At 36.0% G+C, this 23,774-nt stretch overlaps 1 long non-coding RNA gene across 1 annotated transcript in view; it reads left to right on the plus strand.

Moving 5' to 3' along the window:
• LOC309658248 overlaps window positions 1-23,774 on the plus strand; it is a 428,936-nt gene that overhangs the window by 26,836 nt on the left and 378,326 nt on the right. The window contains exon 3 of the long non-coding RNA XR_014262137.1: window positions 11,913-12,034. This is a non-coding gene — a long non-coding RNA (uncharacterized lncRNA). The remainder of the gene's footprint in view (window positions 1-11,912; window positions 12,035-23,774) is intronic.

The raw sequence follows: 23,774 nt of genomic DNA on the forward strand, positions 1-23,774 counted from the left end.
GCAATGCCATGCTTTGTATTTTTCAGTACAAAGAGAAAGGTAAGCTAGTTTCTGTATATCTCCATCTCGTGTCCTTTGTGCCTAATTATCTATTAGCAATTTTTTTTCTCTCCTAGATCTGAAACCTCTCCTTCTGCCGACTTCTTCCTAAAAGAAAAATTTAAAAATCCTCAAATATCTATCAACTTAAACAAATATATATTCATATTCATATGTAATTTTCCCAATCTAATACCTCTTATTCACCAAACATTTAACACATGGTAATTTGTCTTCTGTACTTACCACTCCATTGAAAATGATCTCAAAAACCGAGATATGAACCATTCTTCAAATGTTAAATGCAGTGACCACTTTTCAGGCCTTATTTGACTTCTCTACACTGTTTGGCACTGTTGAGAACAACTACTTCCTCCTTGAAACACGTCCTCTTGGCTCCTGTGACGCTAGACTTGCCGTTCTTCTATCTCCTGCTGTGGATAGTTCTTTGTTTCCTTTTCAGGGCCCTTTGACCATGTTAGTCTTTCCCTGGAGTCTGCATGAAGCCTGCTTTTCTCCAGTCTCTACACTTTCTGGGAAACTCCTTTACTCTCATGGCCTCAAACTCCAAGATTATGCAGATGATTCACAAACCTTCATCTCTAGGACTCTAGAGCCAAATCCCTAGTATTTACTCTCGGATATCTTTCTCTAAAATTTTACTTCCCTGCTTCCCCAGCCCCTCAAACCTGCTGCTCCTTTCGTGTTTTCTCTTTCAGTAAGATTGTCTCATGCATACAGTTGGTGACAACTTGTACACATCCTTTGGTCTTATGTGGTACCTCGTCTTGGAACCTTTGCTGAGCCCCTGAATTTGAGTTATGTGCTCTCCTATGTGCTCCTATACACCCACACCAGCCTTTGCTGTCTAGTCTTATTTATCATGAAGCATGGTCTGCCTCCCTCACTAGATATAAAACTGTGTGAGGGTCAGGACTTTATGGTGTTGTTCACAGACTTGTATTACCCATGATAGTGTAAGAACCTAGCACATAGTGGACTTCAAATATTTCCTCAATGAATGAATGAAAGAGAAACAGGAGATGGACCGTTTACGGCAAGCCAAAAGGAAATCAGTCTTATCAATAGCAATGGGCCTTTTCCAGATGTTGATTGACATGTAGTATGTGAATTTCAGATCCTGCCAAAAAAGCATGGTCATCAAGTATAGTTTTACTTGCCAGATTTTCTTAATTGCATAAATTGGAACACAAATAAAAGTGACTAAAACTGAAACCAAACTCAGTTAAGCAAAATAAGAGGCCTTATTGCCTCTAGTCACTGAAAAACTCCAGGTAGTACAGTAGTAGCTGGATGGAGGGGCTCATGTGATATCAAGAGCCATTTCTCTCTGTCTTTTAGCTTCCTTTTGTGTTGGCTTCACACTCAGGCAAATCACTCTCCAAGCTCTAGGTCTAATTTAGAGTCTCTCTTCTTTATGACAACAAATGTCTTGGAATTGAACTTCATTAGTCTGAGTTGGATTGTTTCTATACCTGAACTAACCATTTATACTAGGGGATCATTTTTGCTCTGATTTACAAGCCTTGGTCACATACTATCTCCTTGAACAAGAGGTACTGTCAGATAAATTAAGTTACATGAACTGAGGGCGGGGGAGATGATTCTCAAATAAAATACATTCTATTACCAGTAGCAGTGGGAATGGATTCTGAGCAGGCAAAATGGTAAATTAGTTACTTGAAGATGGTGGTACCAGCTATGTTCTTGATTATAATGTCCTATACAGGGGGAATTTTAAAATCTCCTAAAGCTGGTGCTTACTTTTTTTTTTTTTAATACAGCAGGTTCTTATTAGTCATCAATTTTATACACATCAGTGTATACATGTCAATCCCAATCGCCCAATTCATCACACCACCACCCCCATCCCCCGCCGCTTTCCCCCCTTGGTGTCCATACGTTTGTTCTCTACGTCTGTGTCTCAATTTCTGCCCTGCAAACTGGTTCATCTGTACCATTTTTCTAGGTTCCATATATATGCGCTAATACACGATATTTGTTTTTCTCTTTCTGACTTACTTCACTCTGTATGACAGTTTCTATATCCATCCACGTCTCTACAAATAACCCAATTTCGTCCATTTTTATGGCTGAGTAATATTCCATTGTATATATGTACCACATCTTCTTTATACATTCGTCTGTCAATGGGCATTTAGGTTGCTTCCATGACCTGGCTATTGTAAATAGTGCTACAATGAACATTGGGGTGCATGTGTCTTTTTGAATTATGGTTTTCTCTGGGTATATGCCCAGTAGTGGGATTGCTGGATCATATGGTAATTCTATTTTTAGTTTTTTAAGGAACCTCCATACTGTTCTCCATAGTGGCTGTATCAATTTACATTCCCACCAACAGTGCAAGAGGGTTCCCTTTTCTCTACACCCTCTCCAGCATTTGTTGTTTGTAGATTTTCTGATGATGCCCATTCTAACTGGTGTGAGGTGATACCTCATTGTAGTTTTGATTTGCATTTCTCTAATAATTAGTGATGGTGAGCAGCTTTTCATGTGCTTCTTGGCCATCTGTATGTCTTCCTTGGAGAAATGTCTATTTAGGTCTTCTGCCCATTTTTGGATTGGGTTGTTTGTTTTTTTAATATTGAGCTGCATGAGCTGTTTATATATTTTGGAGATTAATCCTTTGTTGATTTGTTTGCAAATATTTTCTCCCATTCTGAGGGTTGTCTTTTCATCTTGTTTATGGTTTCCTTTGCTGTGCAAAAGCTTTGAAGTTTCATTAGGTCCCATTTGTTTATTTTTGTTTTTATTTCCATTACTCTAGGAGGTGGATCAGAAAAGATCTTGCTGTGATTTATGTCAAAGAGTGTTCTTCCTATGTTTTCCTCTAAGAGTTTTATAGTGTCTGGTCTTACATTTAGGTCTCTAATCCATTTTGAGTTTATTTTTGTGTACGGTGTTAGGGAGTGTTCTAATTTCTTTCTTTTACATATAGCTGTCCAGTTTTCCCAACACCACTTATTATTGAAGAGACTGTCTTTTCTCCATTGTATATCCTTGCCTCCTTTGTCATAGATTAGTTGACCATAGGTGCATGGGTTTATCTCTGAGCTTTCTATCCTGTTCCATTGATCTATGTTTCTGTTTTTGTGCCAGTACCATATTGTCTTGATTACTGTAGCTTTGTAGTATACTCTGAAGTCAGGGAGTCTGATTCCTGCAGCTCTGTTTTTTTCCCTCAAGACTGCTTTGGCTATTCGTGGTCTTTTGTGTCTCCATACAAATTTTAAGATTTTTTTGTTCTAGTTCTGTAAAAAATGCCATTGGTAATTTGATAGGGATTGCATTAAATCTGTAGATTGCTTTGGGTAGTATAGTCATTTTCACAATATTGATTCTTCCAACCCAAGAACATGGTATATCTCTCCATCTGTTGGTATCATCTTTAATTTCTTTCATCAGTGTCTTATACTTTTCTGCATACAGGTCTTTTGTCTCCCTGGGTAGGTATATTCCTAGGTATTTTATTCTTTTTGTTGTAGTGGTAAATGGGAGTGTTTCCTTAATTTCTCTTTCAGATTTTTCATCATTAGTGTATAGGAATTCAAGAGATTTCTGTGCATTAATTTTGTATCCTGCACCTTTACCAAATTCATTCATTAGATCTAGTAGTTTTCTGGTGGTATCTTTAGGATTCTCTATGTATAGTATCATGTCATCTGCAAACAGTGACCATTTTACTTCTTCTTTTCCAATTTGTATTCCTTTTATTTCTTTTTCTTCTCTGATTGCCATGGCTAGGACTTCCAAAACTATGTTGAATAAGAGTGGTGAGAGTGGACATCCTTGTCTTTTTCCTGATCTTAGCGGAAATGCTTTCAGTTTTTCACCATTGAGAATGATGTTTGCTGTGGGTTTGTCGTATATGGCCTTTATTATGTTGAGGTAGGTTCCCTCTATGTCCACTTTCTGGAGAGTTTTTATCATAAATGGGTGTTGAATTTTGTCAAAAGCTTTTTCTGCATCTATTGAGATGATCATATGGTTTTTATTCTTCAGTTTGTTAATATGGTTTATCCCATTGATTGATTTGCGTATATTGAAGAATCCTTGCATCCCTGGGCTAAATCCCACTTGATCATGGTGTATGATCGTTTTAATGTGTTGTTGGATTATCTTTCTAGTATTTTATTAAGGACTTTTGCATCTATAGTCATCAGTGACATTGGTCTGTAATTTTCTTTTTTTGTAGTATCTTTGTCTGGTTTTAGTAACAGGGTGATGATGGTCTTATAAAATGAGTTTGGGAGTGTTTCTTCCTCCGCAATTTTTTGCAAGAGTTTGAGAATAATGGGTGGTAGCTCTTCTCTAAATGTTTGGTAGAATTCACCTGTGAAGCCATCTGGTCCTGGACTTTTGTTTGTTGGAAGATTTTTAATCACAGTTTCAATTTCATTACATTTCAGTTTCATTACACAGTTTCAATTTCATTACTCTGTTCATATTTTCTATTTCTTCCTGGTTCAGTCTTGGAAGGTTATAGCTTTCTAAGAATTTGTCCATTTCTTCCAGGTTGTCCATTTTATTGGCATAGAGTTGCTTGTAGTAGTCTCTTAGGATGCTTTGTATTTCTGCGGTGTCTGTTGTAACTTTTCCTTTTTCATTTCTAATTTTATTGATTTGAGTCCACTCCCTCTTCTTCTTGATGAGTCTGGCTAATGGTTATCAATATTGTTTATCTTCTCAAAGAACCAGCTTTTAGTTTATTGATCTTTGCTATTGTTTTACTTGTTTCTATTTCATTTATTTCTGCTCTGATCTTTATGATTTCTTTCCTTCTGCTAACTTTGGGTTTTGTTTGTTCTTCTTTCTCTAGTTCCTTTACGTGTAAGGTTAGATTGTTTATTTGAGATTTTTCTTGTTTCTTAAGGTAGGCTTGTATAGCTATAAACTTCCCTCTTAGAACTGCTTTTGCTGCATCCAATAGGTTTTGGATCGTCATGTTTTAATTGTCATTTGTCTCTAGGTATTTTTTTGATTTCCTCTCTGATTTCTTCAGTGATCTCTTGGTTATTTAGTAACGTATTGTTTAGCCTCCATGTGTTTGTGGTTTTTACGTTTTTTTCCCTGTAATTGATTTCTAATCTCATAGCATTGTGGTCAGAAAAGATGCTTGATATGATTTCAATTTTCTTAACTTTACTGTGGCTCGATTTGTGACCCAAGATGTGATCTATCCTGGAGAATGTTCCATGCACACTTGAGAAGAAAGTGTTATCTGCTGTTTTTGGATGGAATGTCCTATAAATATCAATTAAATCTATCTGGTCTATTGTGTCATTTAAAGCTTCTGTTTCCTTATTTATTTTCATTTTGGATGCTCTGTCCATTGGTGTAAGTGAGGTGTTCAAGTCCCCCACTGTTATTGTGTTAATGTTGACTTCCCCTTTTATAGCTGTTAGCAGTTGCCTTATATATTGAGGTGTTCCTATGGTGGGTGCATATATATTTATAATTGTTATATCTTCTTCTTGGATTGATCCCTTGATCATTATGTAGTGTCCTTCCTTGTCTCTTGTAACATTCTTTATTTTAAAGTCTATTTTATCTGATATGAGTATAGCTACTCCAGCTTTCTTTTGATTTCCATTTGCATGGAATATCTTTTTCCATCCCCTCACTTTCAGTCTGTATGTGTCCATAGGTCTGAAGTGGGTCTCTTGTAGACAGCATATAGATGGGTCTTGTTTTTGTATCCATTCAGCAAGCCTGTGTCTTTTGTTTGGAGCATTTAATCCATTCACGTTTAAGGTAATTATCGATATGTATGTTCCTATGACCATTTTCTTAATTATTTTGTGTTTGTTTTTATAGGTCCTTTTCTTCTCTTGTGTTTCCCACTTAGAGAAGTTCCTTTAGCATTTGTTGTAGAGCTGGTTTGGTGGTGCTGAATTCTCTTAGCTTTTGTTTGTCTGTAAAGCTTTTGATTTCTCCATCGAATCTGAATGAGATCCTTGCTGGGTAGAGTAATCTTGGTTGTAGGCTCTTCCCTTTCATCACTTTAAGTATATCATGCCACTCCCTTCTGGCTTGTAGAGTTTCTGCTGAGAAATCAGCTGTTAACCTTATCGGAGTTCCCTTTTATATTTGTCATTTTTCCCTTGCTGCTTTCAGTAATTTTTCTTTTTCTTTAAGCTTTGCCAGTTTGATTACTATGTGTCTCGGCATGTTTCTCCTTGGTTTTATCCTGTATGGGACTCTCTGCGTTTCCTGGACTTGGGTGGCTATTTCCTTTCCATGTTAGGGAAGTTTTCGACTATAATCTCTTCAAATATTTTCTCTGGTCCTTTCTCTCTCTCTTCTCCTTCTGGGACCCCCATAATGTGAATGTTGTTGCGTTTAATGTTGTCCCAGAGGTCTCTTAGGCTGTGTTCATTTCTTTTCATTCTTTTTTCTTTAGTCTGTTCTGCAGCAGTGAATTTCACCATTCTGTCTTCCAGGTCACTTATCCGTTCTTCTGCCTCAGTTATTCTGCTATTGATTCCTTCTAGTGTAGTTTTCATTTCAGTTATTGTATTGTTCATCTCTGTTTGTTTGTTCTTTAATTCCTCTAAGTCTTTGTTAAACATTTCTTGCATTTTCTCGATCTTTGCCTCCATTCTTTTTCCAAGGTTCTGGATCATCTTCACTATCATTATTCTGAATTTTTTTTCTGGAAGGTTGCCTATCTCCACTTCATTTAGTTGTTTTTCTGTGGTTTTATGTTGTTTCTTCATCTGGTACATAGCCCTCTGCCTTTTCATCTTATCTATCTTTCTGTGAATGTGGTTTTTGTTGCATCAGCTGCAGTATTGTAGTTCTTCTTGCTTCCACTCTCTGCCCTCTGGTGCTTTCGTTTTTATAAACAAAGAAAATATAAGCTGTCGGGTTTTTAATTGTTTTCCTATTGTGTATAACTTTATATTCTAATGCCAGTAAACTCATCATTTTAATAAGGACTTGGCATCTATAATTTATATCTGAATGTTTGAAGAAACCAAGTACTATTAATTAAAAGTTAAAAAAAAATTTTTTATCACTTTTCTAGCTTGCCGTGGACCATAAACCTTGAATTTTCCTCCCTTCTCCCAGTATTTTTCAACTGAGCAGTCACATATCTATAAAAAGAATTACCACATTTGCAAAGCTACATGCTGAAAGTGTAGTGGTACCTGCTGGTCCAGTGTGTAATCATTTCTGAAAGTCACAAAGCACATTAAGTGAAATTTCCCTCCTGGTTAGGGGGTGTCTACATATGTAGCTTAGGAAATGCAAAGCCAGCTACAAGGTATTTCTCCCACCTCAAGGCAAAAGCAATTAGTATGCTAAGAAGCACATGTCCTTCTAGGTCATTTTAGTTGCAAAGCTGTCTTTTTAAAGATAAACTGGGCTTTCTTGTGAAAAGAGACAGCAACATTCCTTTTAGTTTCTGATAGAGACACACACAGACACACACACAAGCAAACTTGGAAGTTAGAAAAGCAACACAATTTGTAACATTTCTGAATCCCCAGATTATCATTTGTTCTGAGATATCTTTTTCTAACTAACTGTAAATTGATATCTGTCTTTGGAAATGTAATTGTGAAACACCACTTTAAAAGTGCACTGTGCTTAGGCTATAATTTGTAGGACATCTAGGCTAATGAACATGTGAGTATCATTCCAGCCTTTGAAAACATGCTGTTTAGAAAAGGAGTAGTATCTTCATTACTTAGACTCTTTATGGTTTCCAAAAAGAGTCAACCCCAGATTGTCTTTGTTGCTGTGGATTTATAATAAGGACACAGAGAAAGGAAAGTAGCATGGGAAACAGCCTTAGCACCTTAACATTTCTTCTGGATCTCACACTTCATATGTAGCATAGATGGTCTCATGGAGAGGTGGAAGCTGAGCTCAGCATTATTCAAAGAATTCAGTCTGAGCTCCAGTAACCTGCTTCTTCCTGGGCACCTGGAATTTATACTTCCTGGAGTGTCAATCTTATTAGGGTAATGTGCCATCTCAGAGAGTATCAACTTTCCTCATATCCAGGTCTTCACAGAGTGACTTTGGCTTGGGCACTAGTCACCGTTCCCACCAAAGAAAGCCGGGGATGTTTTGTTGATGCTGCACACATGACATGAGCGATCCTCTTCAGGAGAAACCACTTGGAACTGCTTTCTTGCAAGAAGCATACTGTGCAAGATGATAAGCTCTGAACTTAACTCAAAATTACTCAACTTTTTTCCCAGAATTACAACTTACAATATATTTTGGAGTCTCAGAGTATTAATTAGGGTTGGCTAGGTTATGTTGTGGTAACAAATAAGGCCCCCAAACTTAGTGGTTTAACACAACAAAGATTTATTTCTTGCTCATTTAATCTGCTGCAGATCAGTGACTCCAGGGTAGCTTAATGCCACATATAACTCAGCAGCCCAGTGTGATTCAATCTTGTGGCATCATCATCTCAACCGATAGCTTCCAGGGGAAGAAAGAGGTAAGCAAACTCACACCCATTCTAAATATTTGGATTAGCACCAATCAATTCCAAACATAGTCCATGGTCCAGAACTACTTACATTCCCCTGTTTCCTACAGGAACATTGGGAATTGTGGAGAAGTGTACTCGGTGAGTATGCAATTTTTCTTTCACACTCAGTTTCTCATCTATAAAATGGGCATGCTCACAATAATGCATAGGATTATTACAAATTAGTGCTATGTAGTAATCTAGGACCACTATATAACAAATTAAGTTATAAATCTAATGTACTTAGCACATGTTTGTTATAGAGCAAGTACTAAAGAAATAATTATCCTCATTGTTATTTTTCTCTCAGAAAAGGAGCTATTGGTATAGTCATTACTTACATGTTCATAGACTCTTTCTATAGTACATTATAACTTTTAAGATGACCTCAAAACATTTTCGTGAACTTTAGATATGTTTTGTTTTCTTTCCTCTGTCTTTTCTTCTTAGTCACTCAACTGAAACCCCATAGTGAGATTTTGACAGTAGTTTGAAACACTTCAACATTGGATTGAATTATAATAATAACTGAGAACATATTTTTTTCAAGTTGGAACTTACTTTAAGACTACAGGTACACACATATTAGGATTGGCTCTAGCTGTTGGGGGTCAGAATACATTTAACCAAAACTTCATGCTCTTTCCACAGATTAAGGAGCCAAATTCAAATTCATTCAAGGCAACATGTTTATTTTGTGCATATAATTGTACTATGGGAGCTAAGGATGACTCAGATGTATCTGTGGTTTCAAAATCTTAAACTATTGATGAATACGTAGAACAAACATATGCATAATCACAATACATGTAGATTAAGCTCTAAGTATCAGCAAGAAAATATAATACCCAGTCAGGCAGCTGGGGAAGGTGACCTGAGAGAGGAAAGTTTTTGAGATGATATCAGTGGATATGGAGTATTTTAGAACGTGGAGATGAGGAGAAAGGCAAAATAGGCAGAAAGAAAAACACAAGCAAGAGTAGAGCAGGTCCTAGTCTATAAGTAAAGAATGTTGTGAAGGGCACTTTAAAAAATAGATCAAGCTCATGTATAATACTAGGGGACCTTGAAGGCTGTAATCACAAATACTTCTTAACCTACTCAATAAAGTGGATCTGCAAAAGGTTCATTTAATTTTTCCACATTATAGTCAGGTTATAGATAGGTGAAATTTTCCCTGCATTCTTTAGTCACTAGAAAATTTTTCTTGCATTGGGCATCTGTTCCAATATAAAAAATATGAAACTTTGTATCTTTAAAAACTTATTTGACCTTGTGCCACTGTCTTTCTTTTGAATACTTTTTCAGTTAACTTTTAATCCATTTGAAACCTGATAAAAGAGACGAAAGAATATTCCCCAATATAGATAGTAACAGCTGATATGTATACAAGTTAATGCAGTAGATTTCCATTTTCCATTCTTAGACTTTTAGGAGCTTTGGAGGAGTGAGAAAAAAAATCAAATAGAAAATTTTTTTTTTTTTTTAATTCATCCATCTATTTATGGCTGTGCTGGATCTTCGTTTCTGTGCGAGGGCTTTCTGTAGTTGTGGCAAGCGGGGACCCCTCCTCATCGCGGTGCACGGGCCTCTCACTATCGCGGCCTCTCTTGTTGCGGAGCACAGGCTCCAGACGTGCAGGCTCAGTGGTTGTGGCTCACGGGCCCAGCCGCTCCGCAGCATGTGGGATCTTCCCAGACCAGGGCCCGAACCCGTGTCCCCTGCATTGGCAGGCAGATTCTCAACCACTGCGCCACCAGGGAAGCCCAGAATTTTATTTATTTATTTATTTATTTATTTATGGCTGTGTTGGGTCTTCATTTCTGTGCGAGGGCTTTCTCTAGTTGCGGCAAGCGGGGGCCACTCTTAATCGCGGTGCGCGGGCCTCTCATTATCGCGGCCTCTCTTGTTGCGGAGCACAGGCTCCAGACGCGCAGGCTCAGTAGTTGTGGCTCACAGGCCTAGCCGCTCCGCGGCATGTGGGATCTTCCCAGACCAGGGCTCGAACTCGTGTTCCCTGCATTGGCAGGTGGATTCCTAACCACTGCGCCACCAGGGAAGCCCGAGAATATTTTTTTGAAAATTGTCAAGATTTTCCACGTAGAAGTTGAAAAGTATTTTCAAAAAATTAATGGAAGGCTTGATCCTTTTCATGTGTAAGAAAGTTTTCAGAAATATTGCTTTACTTGTTGGATCTATCAGAGAGAAAGACTATGTAGATAGTATATTCAGCCTTTATAGTTGGAAAAATGAGAGGATTAAATAGAACAGGACAATAGTTTGAAATTATATTTGAATGATGTGTCCAATGTTCATTTGTGAAGAGTACTATCACTAGAAACATCTTTGTTAGAACTGGAGAAACGAGGCCACAGAAAGGATGCTTTTCAAAGTAACTATTTAATTAATATGTTCTCCATTGTCATTAAGCCACTTGGGAAAAATCAGTTATAGATTCATTTAATAATTACCTTTTTAAAAAATGTGCTGGTTGAATAATTTTTTAATTAACTGTTGATTATTCACAGCAGTGTCCTGCAACAAATCATAAAGTGTGTATTTTTAAAATCAAGTAGTAACATAAATTATAAGAAAGTCTTGTTATATTTGCATCTGCCAAAAAAATAGGCAACTTAGGATAATTGTTGTCCTTTAATCTGTTTACACATGTTTATAGGTGCCTGGAATAAGTGCTCAGATGAAAACATTATATCTAAATGTGTCAGGCTTTACACACTGATATGATGCTGTAGGAACATAAGAAAACAGGATTTTTTGGTTCATTTTTTTGCAGTGGGTTATTTTCTGCTATTTATTTGTCAGAGGCCTATAATAAAATTATATTTTTGGCTTCATTTCAGTACAAAACTAGAAACAGTGATTGATTCAGAGCCACATAAAGGCATCTTCCTTAGAAACATCATGCTCTTGCCATTTTGCAAAATTATGTCCGAGAAATGAAATGATTCTCAGCATTCTTGAATATGTGAAGGAATTTCTACTATTTTAAGTTAAACAACATCAAGTTCTATTGGTACCCAGTGTAAATGCAAACCTAAAGATGGTGTGGTTGAGAGAAATCAACCAGCATACTATATATTATTAGGTAATATCTGTGGAATGGCTTTTTTGTAATTTATTTCATGTTCTTAATAATTTTTAAAAACTTTTTTTTAAACCAAATGTAGGATGTACCTACAATCTGAGATATTTTATATTAATAATTGTCAACCTGAGGTCAATGCAAACACTTTTTTTTTCTGAAAGTGACTGTGTAATGGGAAAGGGTACATTAATTCCTATCTCTTTTTCTTTTCTTTGGTTCTATATCTAGGAAACCAATGCACTTCTCAGACTAGAGACTTGGCTTCCCAGAATGGAGCTTTGAAGAAAGAAGGAAGCCTGAAGAATAAACAGTAATTGCAGGGGGATGCCGTCAAAGATGTGAACTATTTGGTGAGTTCAAGATGTATAGTACCAAAACCAAGATGAAAGAATGGGATAAGGACCCACACACATTTTTATTATGTTTGATATTATTTTTAACAATAGCAACATATTGAATTTTGCTATGTTTTACTCAATTTCTGATTCTTATAACAATCTATATTAAGTTGAATTGAAATGATTCCTTTATTTTCACATGTTGTTGCTTCTTTTTCTAGAAGTTCTAATTCTTTTCATTAAGTTGTAGGTCAATTCTTATTCAGTGCTATACAGTTTAAATTACTGTAGGTTTATAATGTGTTTACTTTTCAGTGAATATAGGCTGTAATACACTCTCTCTATTTCTTCTCTTCCTTTTCATAGAGCCTCTTTCACTCACCTGCCTATTCCAAAGCCTGATACCCAAGGTGTGACAAATCTCTTATATTCACAGTAAGCCACTGTGATATACATTCCCACCCAGACAGCTCCCATTTGAGTGCTGTGAGGAAGCCCCATCTCTCTGACCATCTACGCCTTTTCCCTTCATTATTTCTTACACCTGGTCCAACATTGATGCCTCTTCAAACCCTTTCCTGCTCCCATAATTCTCAGCTCAGGATGGGAATGTCTTGTTCTAATAGGTGTGAGCGATTAATTGAGGGGAGCAAAAATTCATTAGAAAATTAAGCTAGATGAAGCTAGAAAAGGGGTGGAGAGCAGAAATATTTTATCTAAGTAATAGGGAAGCAAACATGAAAAATGTAACACAAAGCAGACTAAGTTTCATGTCTGTATGAATGACATATTTATGACTCTGGTCTTCATGCCCAGTAATTATCATAAGGAACAGTGTCAGAAAAGTCCTTAAATCTCCTCTTTCATGTGTAAATAAAAACCTTTGTTTTCATCTAAATGCAATAACCAGTAGATACTCATGAAAACCTGCCAAATATACTTTTCTCTCAGATATCATACACATCTATTCCTTTTTCTTCCAAAACAGCATTTTCTTATGAAGCCACATTAGTTGTTGACATAGTCTGTGTAGCATTTCTTCATAGGAAGAAGTTATTTGAAATTTTGCTGGTAGGCTTCCCCAGGTTTGTGCAAAGAATTACCATGCTTATACCTGTAGGCAGTTTTTCCTGTCTAATATATTTTATTCAAAACAATGATTTCCAAAAACTTATTTGCATATCAGAATTCTCTAGGGAGTTTTATAAAAGCTGGATAAACAGCTCTCTAAGCCTAGTGAGTCAGAATATCTGGGCTGGGAACTGTAGGTTGCATTTTTACCAAACGGGCAAGTTTATTTCCCTGAATCTGGAAAGCACTGTTTTGAATGTTTTCTGGATATGCATACACTGAACACCTTAGATGAACAGATCTTAAACCTGGCCAGTTATCATAATCACCTTGGGAGCATTTAAACACTTATAGTGACAGGTCCCATCCACAAAAATGTGATTATGTAGATCTTAAGATGGGCAACCAGAATCTATATTTTACAGAAGCACCTCGGATAATTCTTATCAGAGCCATACTTGGGAATGACTTTCTAAAAACACATTAATATAAGCCTCATCTTTAGTATTCTACAGTTTTGGAAATATCTGAATATTTGCAATCATCTGATTTATTTTTAACTCTACCAGAGTTAATTAATATATTTGACTTCTTAAATGCCTAAATATGGAACTACCCTTAATTATTTTTAGACTCCTTAAAAATTAAGTTATTAAACTCTAGTTTTTTAAAAAATATGCTAAAGTTTTACTGAGATATTCAGTAAATTTTGTATATTACTCATATGTATACAAATGAAATATCTAAAGTGGCTCCCCTCCTTAGTTACCATATTGTCTTATTCAATCCCTTATAAAACATCAATTTTAAAAATTTATTTGTTTATTTTATCTTCTGTTAATAGAATGTTAATTCCATAAGGATAAGAACTCTCTATGCTACATTCACCACTGCACTCCTAGGGCCTAGAATAATGGTTGGTACATAATAGGGGTTCAGTACATACCTGTTAAATTAATAGATAGGGTATTATATACGTATACGCTATTTGTGTATATATTGTTTATGTAAGCCATATGTCTGTATGTGAGGTTGACATATTACCCAATTATGTGCACACACAATCCATGTGTAATATCTTAGATGCTAGTAAACGTGCATTTTATTAGTGATGAAAGTTCTTTTATTCAAAGGCATAGGAATCTCCTCTAAATCCCAAATAAAAAGGGAGTGGTAGTCTTGAATAGATAGCCTCATCCCTTTCATTTGAAAGGGACCTGGAGGTCTTGATTTGGATATTCCATTAACATTTCTTTTCAGGAGGGGTCATGCCACTCCTCAGGTGTTGTGAATCACTCTCACTTAATGTAGGTGAAAAGCAGCTGAATCATACTGAAATCACATTGCCCCATGAGGAATGTGTCAACTATTTGACTTCATTCACATGATGAAAAGTGTAGTTAATGATATTGTCACATTGAAAAACTCTAGAATCAAGTGGCTAAAGATACTTTCTTACCATATAAGGGAGTGAGGACACTAAAAGCTTACCTTTAAAACTATTATTAAAGGATGAGGCTATTATAATTGCATCTTTTCTGTCTGGGGTAATAGCCTTTTCAAGTGAAGAGTGCATTTCAGAGGTGTTCAACATAGCAGTTCCTTGGATCCTCAGCCAGGCTGTAATGCTGAGTGTGGTGCCTGGGAGTCTGGTGGATGTATGGCATATTCATTATGTTGTTCATTTATACAATCATTCTTTCAACAACATTCAATCTAGTATTCTTTGTGTTCCAGGAACTGTGTTAAGTACCCTCTAGAAGGTGAGAGAGAATAATAATGATGGATTCATAGTACAATGTTATATATGCTATGATAGTGGTATATATGCAGACTGCTCTGGAAATAAGAACAAGGACATCTACAGGCAGATGTCATCAAAGATAGCTACCTGGAGTTCCAAGTACTTATGCTGAGTCTTGAGGATGTGTTGCATTTATCCATTCCACAGATATTTACTGAGTGACTTCTATGGAACTAGGCTACACTCTGAATATACTATGGGGGAACAAGACAGGCATGAACACTGCCAGTCATGAACTCACAGCCTGTGAGGGGAGACAGACATAAAACAAATAATCCCCAAGTAAAAATACGTGATAAGTGAGGAAAATTTAATAAGACAGCATTGCAGATAGACCAAAATCTTAATAAATTGCTCGGGGAAACCCTCTCTTGGAGAAAATCATAGTTGAGATGACACCTTAAGTGGAGTAGAAGTTAGCTGAGCAAAGACAGAGAGAAGAGCATACCAGGTAGCAAAAGCAAGATTCCCTTTATTTTACTCAAAGAGTTTTCCTCTAAAAAAAACACCCCCAAAAACCCCAAAACAAACAAAAAACTAAAAAAGAATTTTTAAAGCATTGCCTTCACTGAACATTATGCTAATATAAAAATTTCAGAACACTGTGCATAGTTACAAAAAAAATGAAGACTAAATTTTTTTGTAACAATGCATGTTGATAGATGTTAACTAGACTTATTGTGATCATTTTGTAACATATACAGATATCAAATCATTCTGTTCTATACCTCAAACATAATGTTATATGTCAATTATTCCTCAATTTAAAAAGGTATAAAAAATTTCAGAACATGACCAAAAGTGATGGTTTGGAAACTCCTAGGAAAAGAGCCTGAAATATCTTTTTTTTTCCTTTTTTGATTTCTTTCTCTGTCTTTCAAAATTTTTTCTTAAAAGAGAATAGAAGGTATTTTAGAAATAGTCATCAGAATGTTTGAATTTTATTTTGTTGTTGTTTTTAAGTTATACAGTAACTTCTGATTTCATGGTTTTGTTGCTGTTGGGTTTTTTGAATTTTCAAATGTCAGCTTATACTTGGCTCATTGCAGCCGTAGAACACTGTAAAATACACAAAGACCCAATGTGGAGTTACTGCCTTTCTAACTTTTCACTCTCCAACAAACTTTTCTGGTTTTTGCCCTCTGGCCATAATAACTCAGTCTTGTCAGATTGTATTCCTCTCTGCCCATCTCCCATTTTCAGTACATTTCTATTCTCATTCAATATTGGTTATGCTGCAGTATAGCACATTCATGAGATCTGGGCTTCTGGTCTCCAGTGATGCAAATGCTTTCTCATGTGCCATGAGGCAAAGGCTTTCGTTTGGTTTTACTCTAACAGGGCATCGGGTACATCAAAGTCTCTGAACCTTTACTCCAAGACTTCCTTGAGGAACTGACATTTAAATGGAGAATTAATGGAGTTGGTCATGCGATAAGAGTGAGAAAGAGTGAATAAGGGAGAGATAGGAATTCCACGAAGTAAGAACTGGCATGTACAAAGACTCAGAGAATTAAAACATTGTAATCCATTCAAGGAACTACTCTTAGCTGTGTGAGCTACAGTGAAGTGTAAATACAGAGGAAAAAAGAAAGTTTTAACAATTTTTTTTATTATTTAGAGAGAGAAAATGGAACAAAGGTAAAGGGAACATTTGTGGCTTTGGTCTCTCCAGCACCCCTTCCTGTTTCGCCCAGCGATAGTGTCTTAATCCAGTTTCCAAGACATTCAGCCTTCCCTTTAGCACCACTGGTTTGAGTAAGAACTCAGTCCACCTCTGGATCTAAGCATGCTTAACAATCTACTAGTTATAATCTCCTTCACCAAAGTGACTGGTTCAGGGATTGACTTATTTACCCAATCAGGGTAAGCAACCTTAATTCTAGAACCTTTGCCCAAACTCTTGGGAAGAGAGTATCTCTCTTTCAAATGGGATGGGAGGTAGAAACTATAAAGGGTGGCTTGGAGAAGGCCAAACATAGTAAATCCAATAGGGAGAAATACAGATCTTAAAGATGAAGAGAAAACTGCCAGCACATAAAGACATTGTTTGAACCTTTGGGCAGTCATATCCCAAGCTATATGCCTTTCAGTTACAGGAGCTACATAAAGTAAGCTTTATATAAAGTAAGCTTGAATTGGATGTCTTTTGTTGCAGTGAAAGCATCCTGAATAATATACAGTTTAATATACAGTTTATTGTTGCAATGAAAGCATCCTGAATAATATACAGTTTAATGGGGGAAGCTTTACTTGGCCTGAATCTAAAACATGAGATCATGTTAATCTGGGGCTCCTCAGATTAATTTCAACAGCACGCCACAGGTAGCTTTAGTTGTAATGAACCGAGTTGAGAGTTCTTCATTATATTTGACTTACCGCTTTTTTAGTTATAACAGGAAAATACTCCCATTTATCAGCTTCCTAGTATTTTTTTTTTCTATCTAGAACTTATGTTACCTCAGAACAAATGTATATCCTATATTGGAATGTCATTTCTGTCCCAAAATAATGTGTAGTAAACTTTTAAAAAACTACTTGCTGGGAAAAAATTTATTTCAGTCACCATGCTGTCCCACAGTAGGTATTTTATTTTTAGCATTATCTTTTTTGGTTATTTTCTAAACATTCTTATGTCTTTCAACTTATATTCCAGAATGTCAAGCAATTTTTGCATCTTTCTAAAGCCATTGGAGATTTAACTCTCTCAAATGATTGCCTAGAGCCTACATAATCTCCCTTAAATCTTCCAGATTATTTGATCTGCCATTTCAAATGGTTTCATCAGCAATTTTTTTTTGTACTTTATCGATCTGATAAACTAACTGGAACAGAAATGGAGGTACTAATGTAGTCACAATAAGGAGGCTTAATGAAGCAGGGCCTATACTGAGAGTTAATAGACATATTTTTTTTTTTTTAATAAATGCTCCATTTTTAAAATAATTAATTTATTTATTTATTAATTTATTTTTGGCTGTGTTGGGTCTTCGTTTCTATGGGAGGGCTTTCTCTAATTGCGGCAAGTGGGGGCCACTCTTCATCGCGGTGCGCGGGCCTCTCACTATCGCGGCCTCTCTTGTTGCGGAGCACAGGCTCCAGACGCGCAGGCTCAGTAGTTGTGGCTCACGGGCCTAGTTGCTCCGCGGCATGTGGGATCTTCCCAGACCAGGGCTCGAACCCGTGTCCCCTGCATTGGCAGGCAGACTCTCAACCACTGCGCCACCAGGGAAGCCCCAATAGACATGTTTAAAGAGATTTTTTTAAAAAGCTTCTGTATTACATTCACAAATTAAATGAAACAAACCAATGTTTCTATATATTCACAATCTAATCCAGATACACAATTCATCTCATTTCCCTTAATTCCACACATAGTTTGAGATATAAAGGAGAATCCTAAACCCAAATGTTATGTGGATTTTTTTAGAGGTACAGTAGAGTTGGTACTTTTGAGGTAATGACAGTTGCTTTGCATACAAGACATGCTAAAATGGGTTGATGAAAAGGGGAACTCTGACACTGTCAAAAGATCCAAGTCCTTGTTTCTTAGAGGGACATTTGGGCAAATGGCCAAGACAACAGGCCGAAGTCAGGCTTTGAAAATGACAAGGATATGTGTCAGTTGATGGGGGAGAATATAGGGTTATTTATTAAGAGACTGGGCTTAAAAGAATAAAAAAATTAAAAAAAAAAAAGAGAGAGACTGGGCTTAGTTGACAGTCATGTAAATTGAATCTTGAATCCATAGCTGAGTGGTCTTGGTCAAGGGATTTCACTTTGAACTTGGACAAGCAACTTCTGAGAGCCTCAGTTCTCTTATCCTGGCAAGTGGCTTAACTGCAGGTGTCAGTTTCTTCACGAGTATGAAGAATAAGAAATTAACATTATCGAACTGTTGTGAAATGCAATGAGATAATTCATACAGGGCTCTCAGCAGAGCGCCTGACATATAATAAGAACTCAGCAACTGTTAAATATTATAATGATTAGGGTTAAGATGGTGATAGCCAATTGTGATTTAGAATTCTGGGGGTTAAGAGAATGTGAAGAATGAGACCCTGTTACTCAGGGAAGAACTAGCACTTGCATAATTCTAATTAGACAAAACTTTAGGGCCGGGGCTTAGTCCTAGAAAGACATTATGGTTCTCGAATAATTCTGCTGTCAGCAAAGTAGGGATCATACAAAGATGCTAGGCCAATATGGATGGGTTTTTGAGACAGAAAAATATTAAAACTTTCTTTGTCTATTCTAGTGCCTACAACAAATTGAGGTTACCAGGAAATTCAAATCAGGCCATCAGTAGATCCAGCTGTGACCACTGGAATTGGCAGAGATGGGGAAATAAAATTAAATAATTCATGTAAAGCACTTGGCACAATGCTCCATAAACAGGATTTGTAATTGTTGTGTTTTCCTTGAAATATTTTCTACTCTTGACATCCCTGATAACACAGGTTGCCAGATTTAGCAAATAAAAAATAAAGGATTCTCAGTTACATTGGAATTTCAGATAAGTGATGAATAATTTTTAGTATTTCTCCGATAGTACATATATTTAGGAGCTTTACTAATCAATAACCCACTCTTTTTTCCCTGCTATATCTTCTCAGTCTTCTCTGGTGGCTCCTTGAGTTACATGGACCTTTTATGCCACATGAGAAACTTCTCACTACCTTGTAAGGGTTGCATATAGTATTCTCTTTGCCTAGAAAAGATCATTCTTCTACTGTTGGCCTGGCCATATGATTCTCATCTTTTAAGTCTTGGAACACTCAGATTAAACCCCAGACTAGGTTCAATTCTTTATTGTGCAGTTTCACAATACACTTTGTAATGCATATTACACTTACATTTAAAGCATGTCTGTTTCCCTTTCTAAACTAAACTCCATGGGGCAAGAATTATATTTGACCTAATCTCTACTGAGCTGCTCAAACCCAGCACAGGAAACCCACTCAATAAACATTTGTAAAATATGGAGGGAAAAATAATTGTTGTTGTTATTATTATTTATCTTTTAAAAACAGTTTTATTGAGGTGTAATTTACATACAGTAAACTCCATATTTAAAATGTACAGCTGACACATGTACACACCCATTAATCATCACCATAAAGTAGTAAACATATCCATTACCCCAGAAAGTTTTCTTATGCCCTTCTGTAATCCTTCCCTCCTACCCTTCCCAGTGCCCGACCTCAGCTTTTTTTTACCTATAGATTAGTTTTCATTTTCTAGAGTTTTATATAAAATAGATCATCGTACAGTATTACTTTTTAAAATCTGATTTCTTTCACTCAGCATAATTATTTTGAGAGCCATCTGTGTTGTTGTATGTAATATCAACCTATTTTGGTCAAGAAGGTTCATTTAACTGTTAAAAAAGATGGAAGTTCCAGTGATTCATGATAATTTTCTTCTCCTAACAGGAGAAAGCTCAAAATTGTTCTTTTCTAGAGTATTTCTAGGGAAATATTGCTCAACACTAAAAAAGAATTAACCATTGATACATGCAACAACAACTGATGATTCTCAAAATAATTATGCTGAATGAAAGAAGCCAGAGTATGATAATTTTTAACAAGCATTAGCTTTTGCTTTGCGTGGCAGATTTATTCAGTGTATTTCAAAGACACTAAGAAGCCCCCTCCTATGACACACTAATAAGATACTAATCAACAGTAAGTTTCTATTGGGTAGTAGTCAGTTCTAGTTTCTAGTGTAATAACAAACATTTAATGAGCACCTGCAATGTCCCAGGTGTTTTTGGAGGTGCTTAAAATATCTAATTTTATCCATAGCCTACTCTAATCATATCAATACTAGCTCAGAGAATACTAATGATCCAGAATGATAGCTGCTTAATTTTATATTTGGCAGGTTACTGATATTTGGAACAAATTAATTATTAACAAAGGACATCACTCTATATAGGTAGGACCATTCAAGAATGAAGTAACAAAACAGTTTTTTGTTTTTTGTTTTTAACATCTTTATTAGAGTATAATTGCTTTACAATGGTGTGTTAGTTTCTGCTTTATAACAAAGTGAATCAGTTATACATATGTCCCCATATCTCTTCTCTCTTGCATCTCCCTCCCTCCCACCCTCCCTATCCCACCCCTCTAGATGGTCACAGAGCACCAAGCTGATCTCCCTGTGCTATGCGGTTGCTTCCCACTAGCTATCTATTTTACGTTTGGTAGTGTATATATGTCCATGACACTCTCTCACTTTGTCGTAGCTTACCCTTCCCCCTCCCCGTATCCTCAAGTCCATTCTCTAGTAGGTCTGCATCTTTATTCCCGTCTTGCCCCTAGGTTCTTCTGACCTTTTTTTTTTTTCTTTTTTTAGATTCCATATATATATATTAGCATGTGGTATTTGTTTTTCTCTTTCTGACTTACTTCACTCTGTATGACAGTCTCTAGGTCCATCCACCTCACTACAAATAACTCAGTTTAGTTCCTTTTTATGGCTGAGTAATATTCCATTGTATATATGTGCCACATCTTCTTTATCCATTCATCTGTTGATGGACATTTCGGTTGCTTCCATGTCCTGGCTATTGTAAATACTGCTGCAGTGAATATTGTGGTACCTGTATCTTTTTGAATTATGGTTTTTCTCAGGGTATATGCCCAGTAGTGGTATTGCTGGGTAATATGGTAGTTCTATTTTTAGTTTTTTAAGGAACCTCCATACTGTTCTCCATAGTGGCTGTATCAATTTACATTCCCACCAACAGTGCAAGAGGGTTCCCTTTTCTCCACACCCTCTCCAGCGTTTATTGTTTGTAGATTTTTTGATGAGTAAAGGAAGTTAATGGAAGAACAAAGAGACAACGTCATAAGGCACAAGTATTTGATATTTTCTTTTCCAGTACAGGGAGTTAATGTCTGTCTAGCTAATGAATATTACAGTTATTAAAATCAAATCACGCTTTTTACTGACTGGAAATTTCTACTTAATATCTTATCTTTTGTTTCACTTAGCCATTAAAAAAAATGACTGTAATAACTCATCCCACCTGAAATATTACAATTTTCTAAATATTTCTTCCATTTTACATATTTTAAAATGACAGTATATATTTAAGAACCGCTGAAGTCTTATAGATAACTTAGATACAAATTATTTATTTGTTGTAAATAGCTTCCATAATGAGTAATCTAACCCTTGCTATGTGGATTTTTATTCAGTTTCTGCAAGTGGTATTTCCTACCCTTGTTTCCAATGCTTGGGATACATCCTTTTTGAGGCTTTCAACTCCCTGTTCACAGATTACAAAGTGTTTTGAATTATTCAAAGACAAGAGAAATTATTAAATGAAGATATAGTTAAGACGTTATCATAGTTACTGGACTATTTAACATGCTTTCATAAGAAAGTCAAGGCCGCACACACACAAATTTTATATTATTTTATTTTTAACACACTCTTAGTACAAGTTTAATGTATTTACATAAAAGTGTATAAATCATAACTGTATAACTTAAGAATTATCACAGTGTGAACATACTTTTGTAATGTACCCTACAGATCAAAAAGTAAAATATTTCCAACATACCAAAAGACACTCTCAGGCTTCCATATCACTATCTCTACCATACTCATCAAAGAGGAAAACGTTTCTTGTAACATTTTAGTTTAGTCTGGCTTTATGAATTCCAACGTTTGTTCAAGCCATTATGTGTTTGGTTTCAATATATGGCAGAACAATCTATGTGGCTTTCTACTTCTGTGTCTTATTCTCTCTATGCCTCTTGCTTCTCATTTCAGCATTAAAAATTGTAACCATCTCTGAAGATCTTCAAATGTTTCCTGCTCCAGAGTCATCCCTTTTTGTCCTTTCCATACAGTCATACATGAAAGTGACCACTCCTATTCTAAAATTCAATAAAGACAGTCTCTCTCTTATGACGGGATTACATCCTAGTTGCATTAAAATTAATTTTATACATGTTTAACCAATGCCACTAGCTTGAAAACAACATGAAGGCAGGGACTCTAATTTATTTTGTATTAGCATAATGACTTTTAATTCATATACAAGAAATACATATTTTTTGAATAAAAAATAATTATTTTATAATTACAATCTCAGGTGAAGTCTTTTTACATTCCATGAATAAGGGTTTTTGATCAACTCATCCCTAAGGACAGTTCCTTTAAGAACCGAGCTGACCTCCATGTACTAAGTTGAAATGGCTTCTTAGTATTTCTGGAATACTATAAAACAGAAAACAGAGGTTCAAAATTTGTCAAAGTTAAGAAAAATGGTTGATGTGATTACAGAGCCCCTGCAGTTGGAAGGTTATATCAAGGAATTAGTGTCAGCTGGGCTTCTAGTCATAAAAGTTCACTCTTCACATTAACCCATCTGTTGATTCACATAGTAGGCGCGGTGTTGATGACATTCTGATTGTGCCATGGGAAAAATCAGTGAAAAAACTTAAGGTAATTTAAAAGAAACCAGATTTTAGTTGAATCAGCTAAATATCTGTATCTTCTCTCCATGTTCTGTTTTTTTTTTTTCCCCTTCAGAGCATTAAAATATTTTTATTACAGGAAAGTTTTGTGGGAGGGTTATGCTTGGTTCAAAAGATGATTTGGTCTTTTCTTAGGTATCTTTAACAAGTCAGAAACTACTGCTCTAAAAGCTTTCATGGATGCTGTTCTTTTTCAGAAAGGGGAGTCTCAGTTCTTAGAACTACCCTTTAGGGCAGCTGCTTTCTCATGTTAAATTATATAAAGGTAGAGGTTATAGAGTTTCAGTTATCCTGTACAGTAAAAATGCCAACATTGCATGAGATTTAGAAGAACCATCTTTAAATAAATTGGTAAATCTTTATGTAAAACTAAGTGAAA

Source organism: Balaenoptera physalus (genome assembly GCF_965194825.1).
Source record: "Balaenoptera physalus genome assembly, chromosome: 3".
NCBI classification, from domain to species: domain Eukaryota; kingdom Metazoa; phylum Chordata; class Mammalia; order Artiodactyla; family Balaenopteridae; genus Balaenoptera; species Balaenoptera physalus.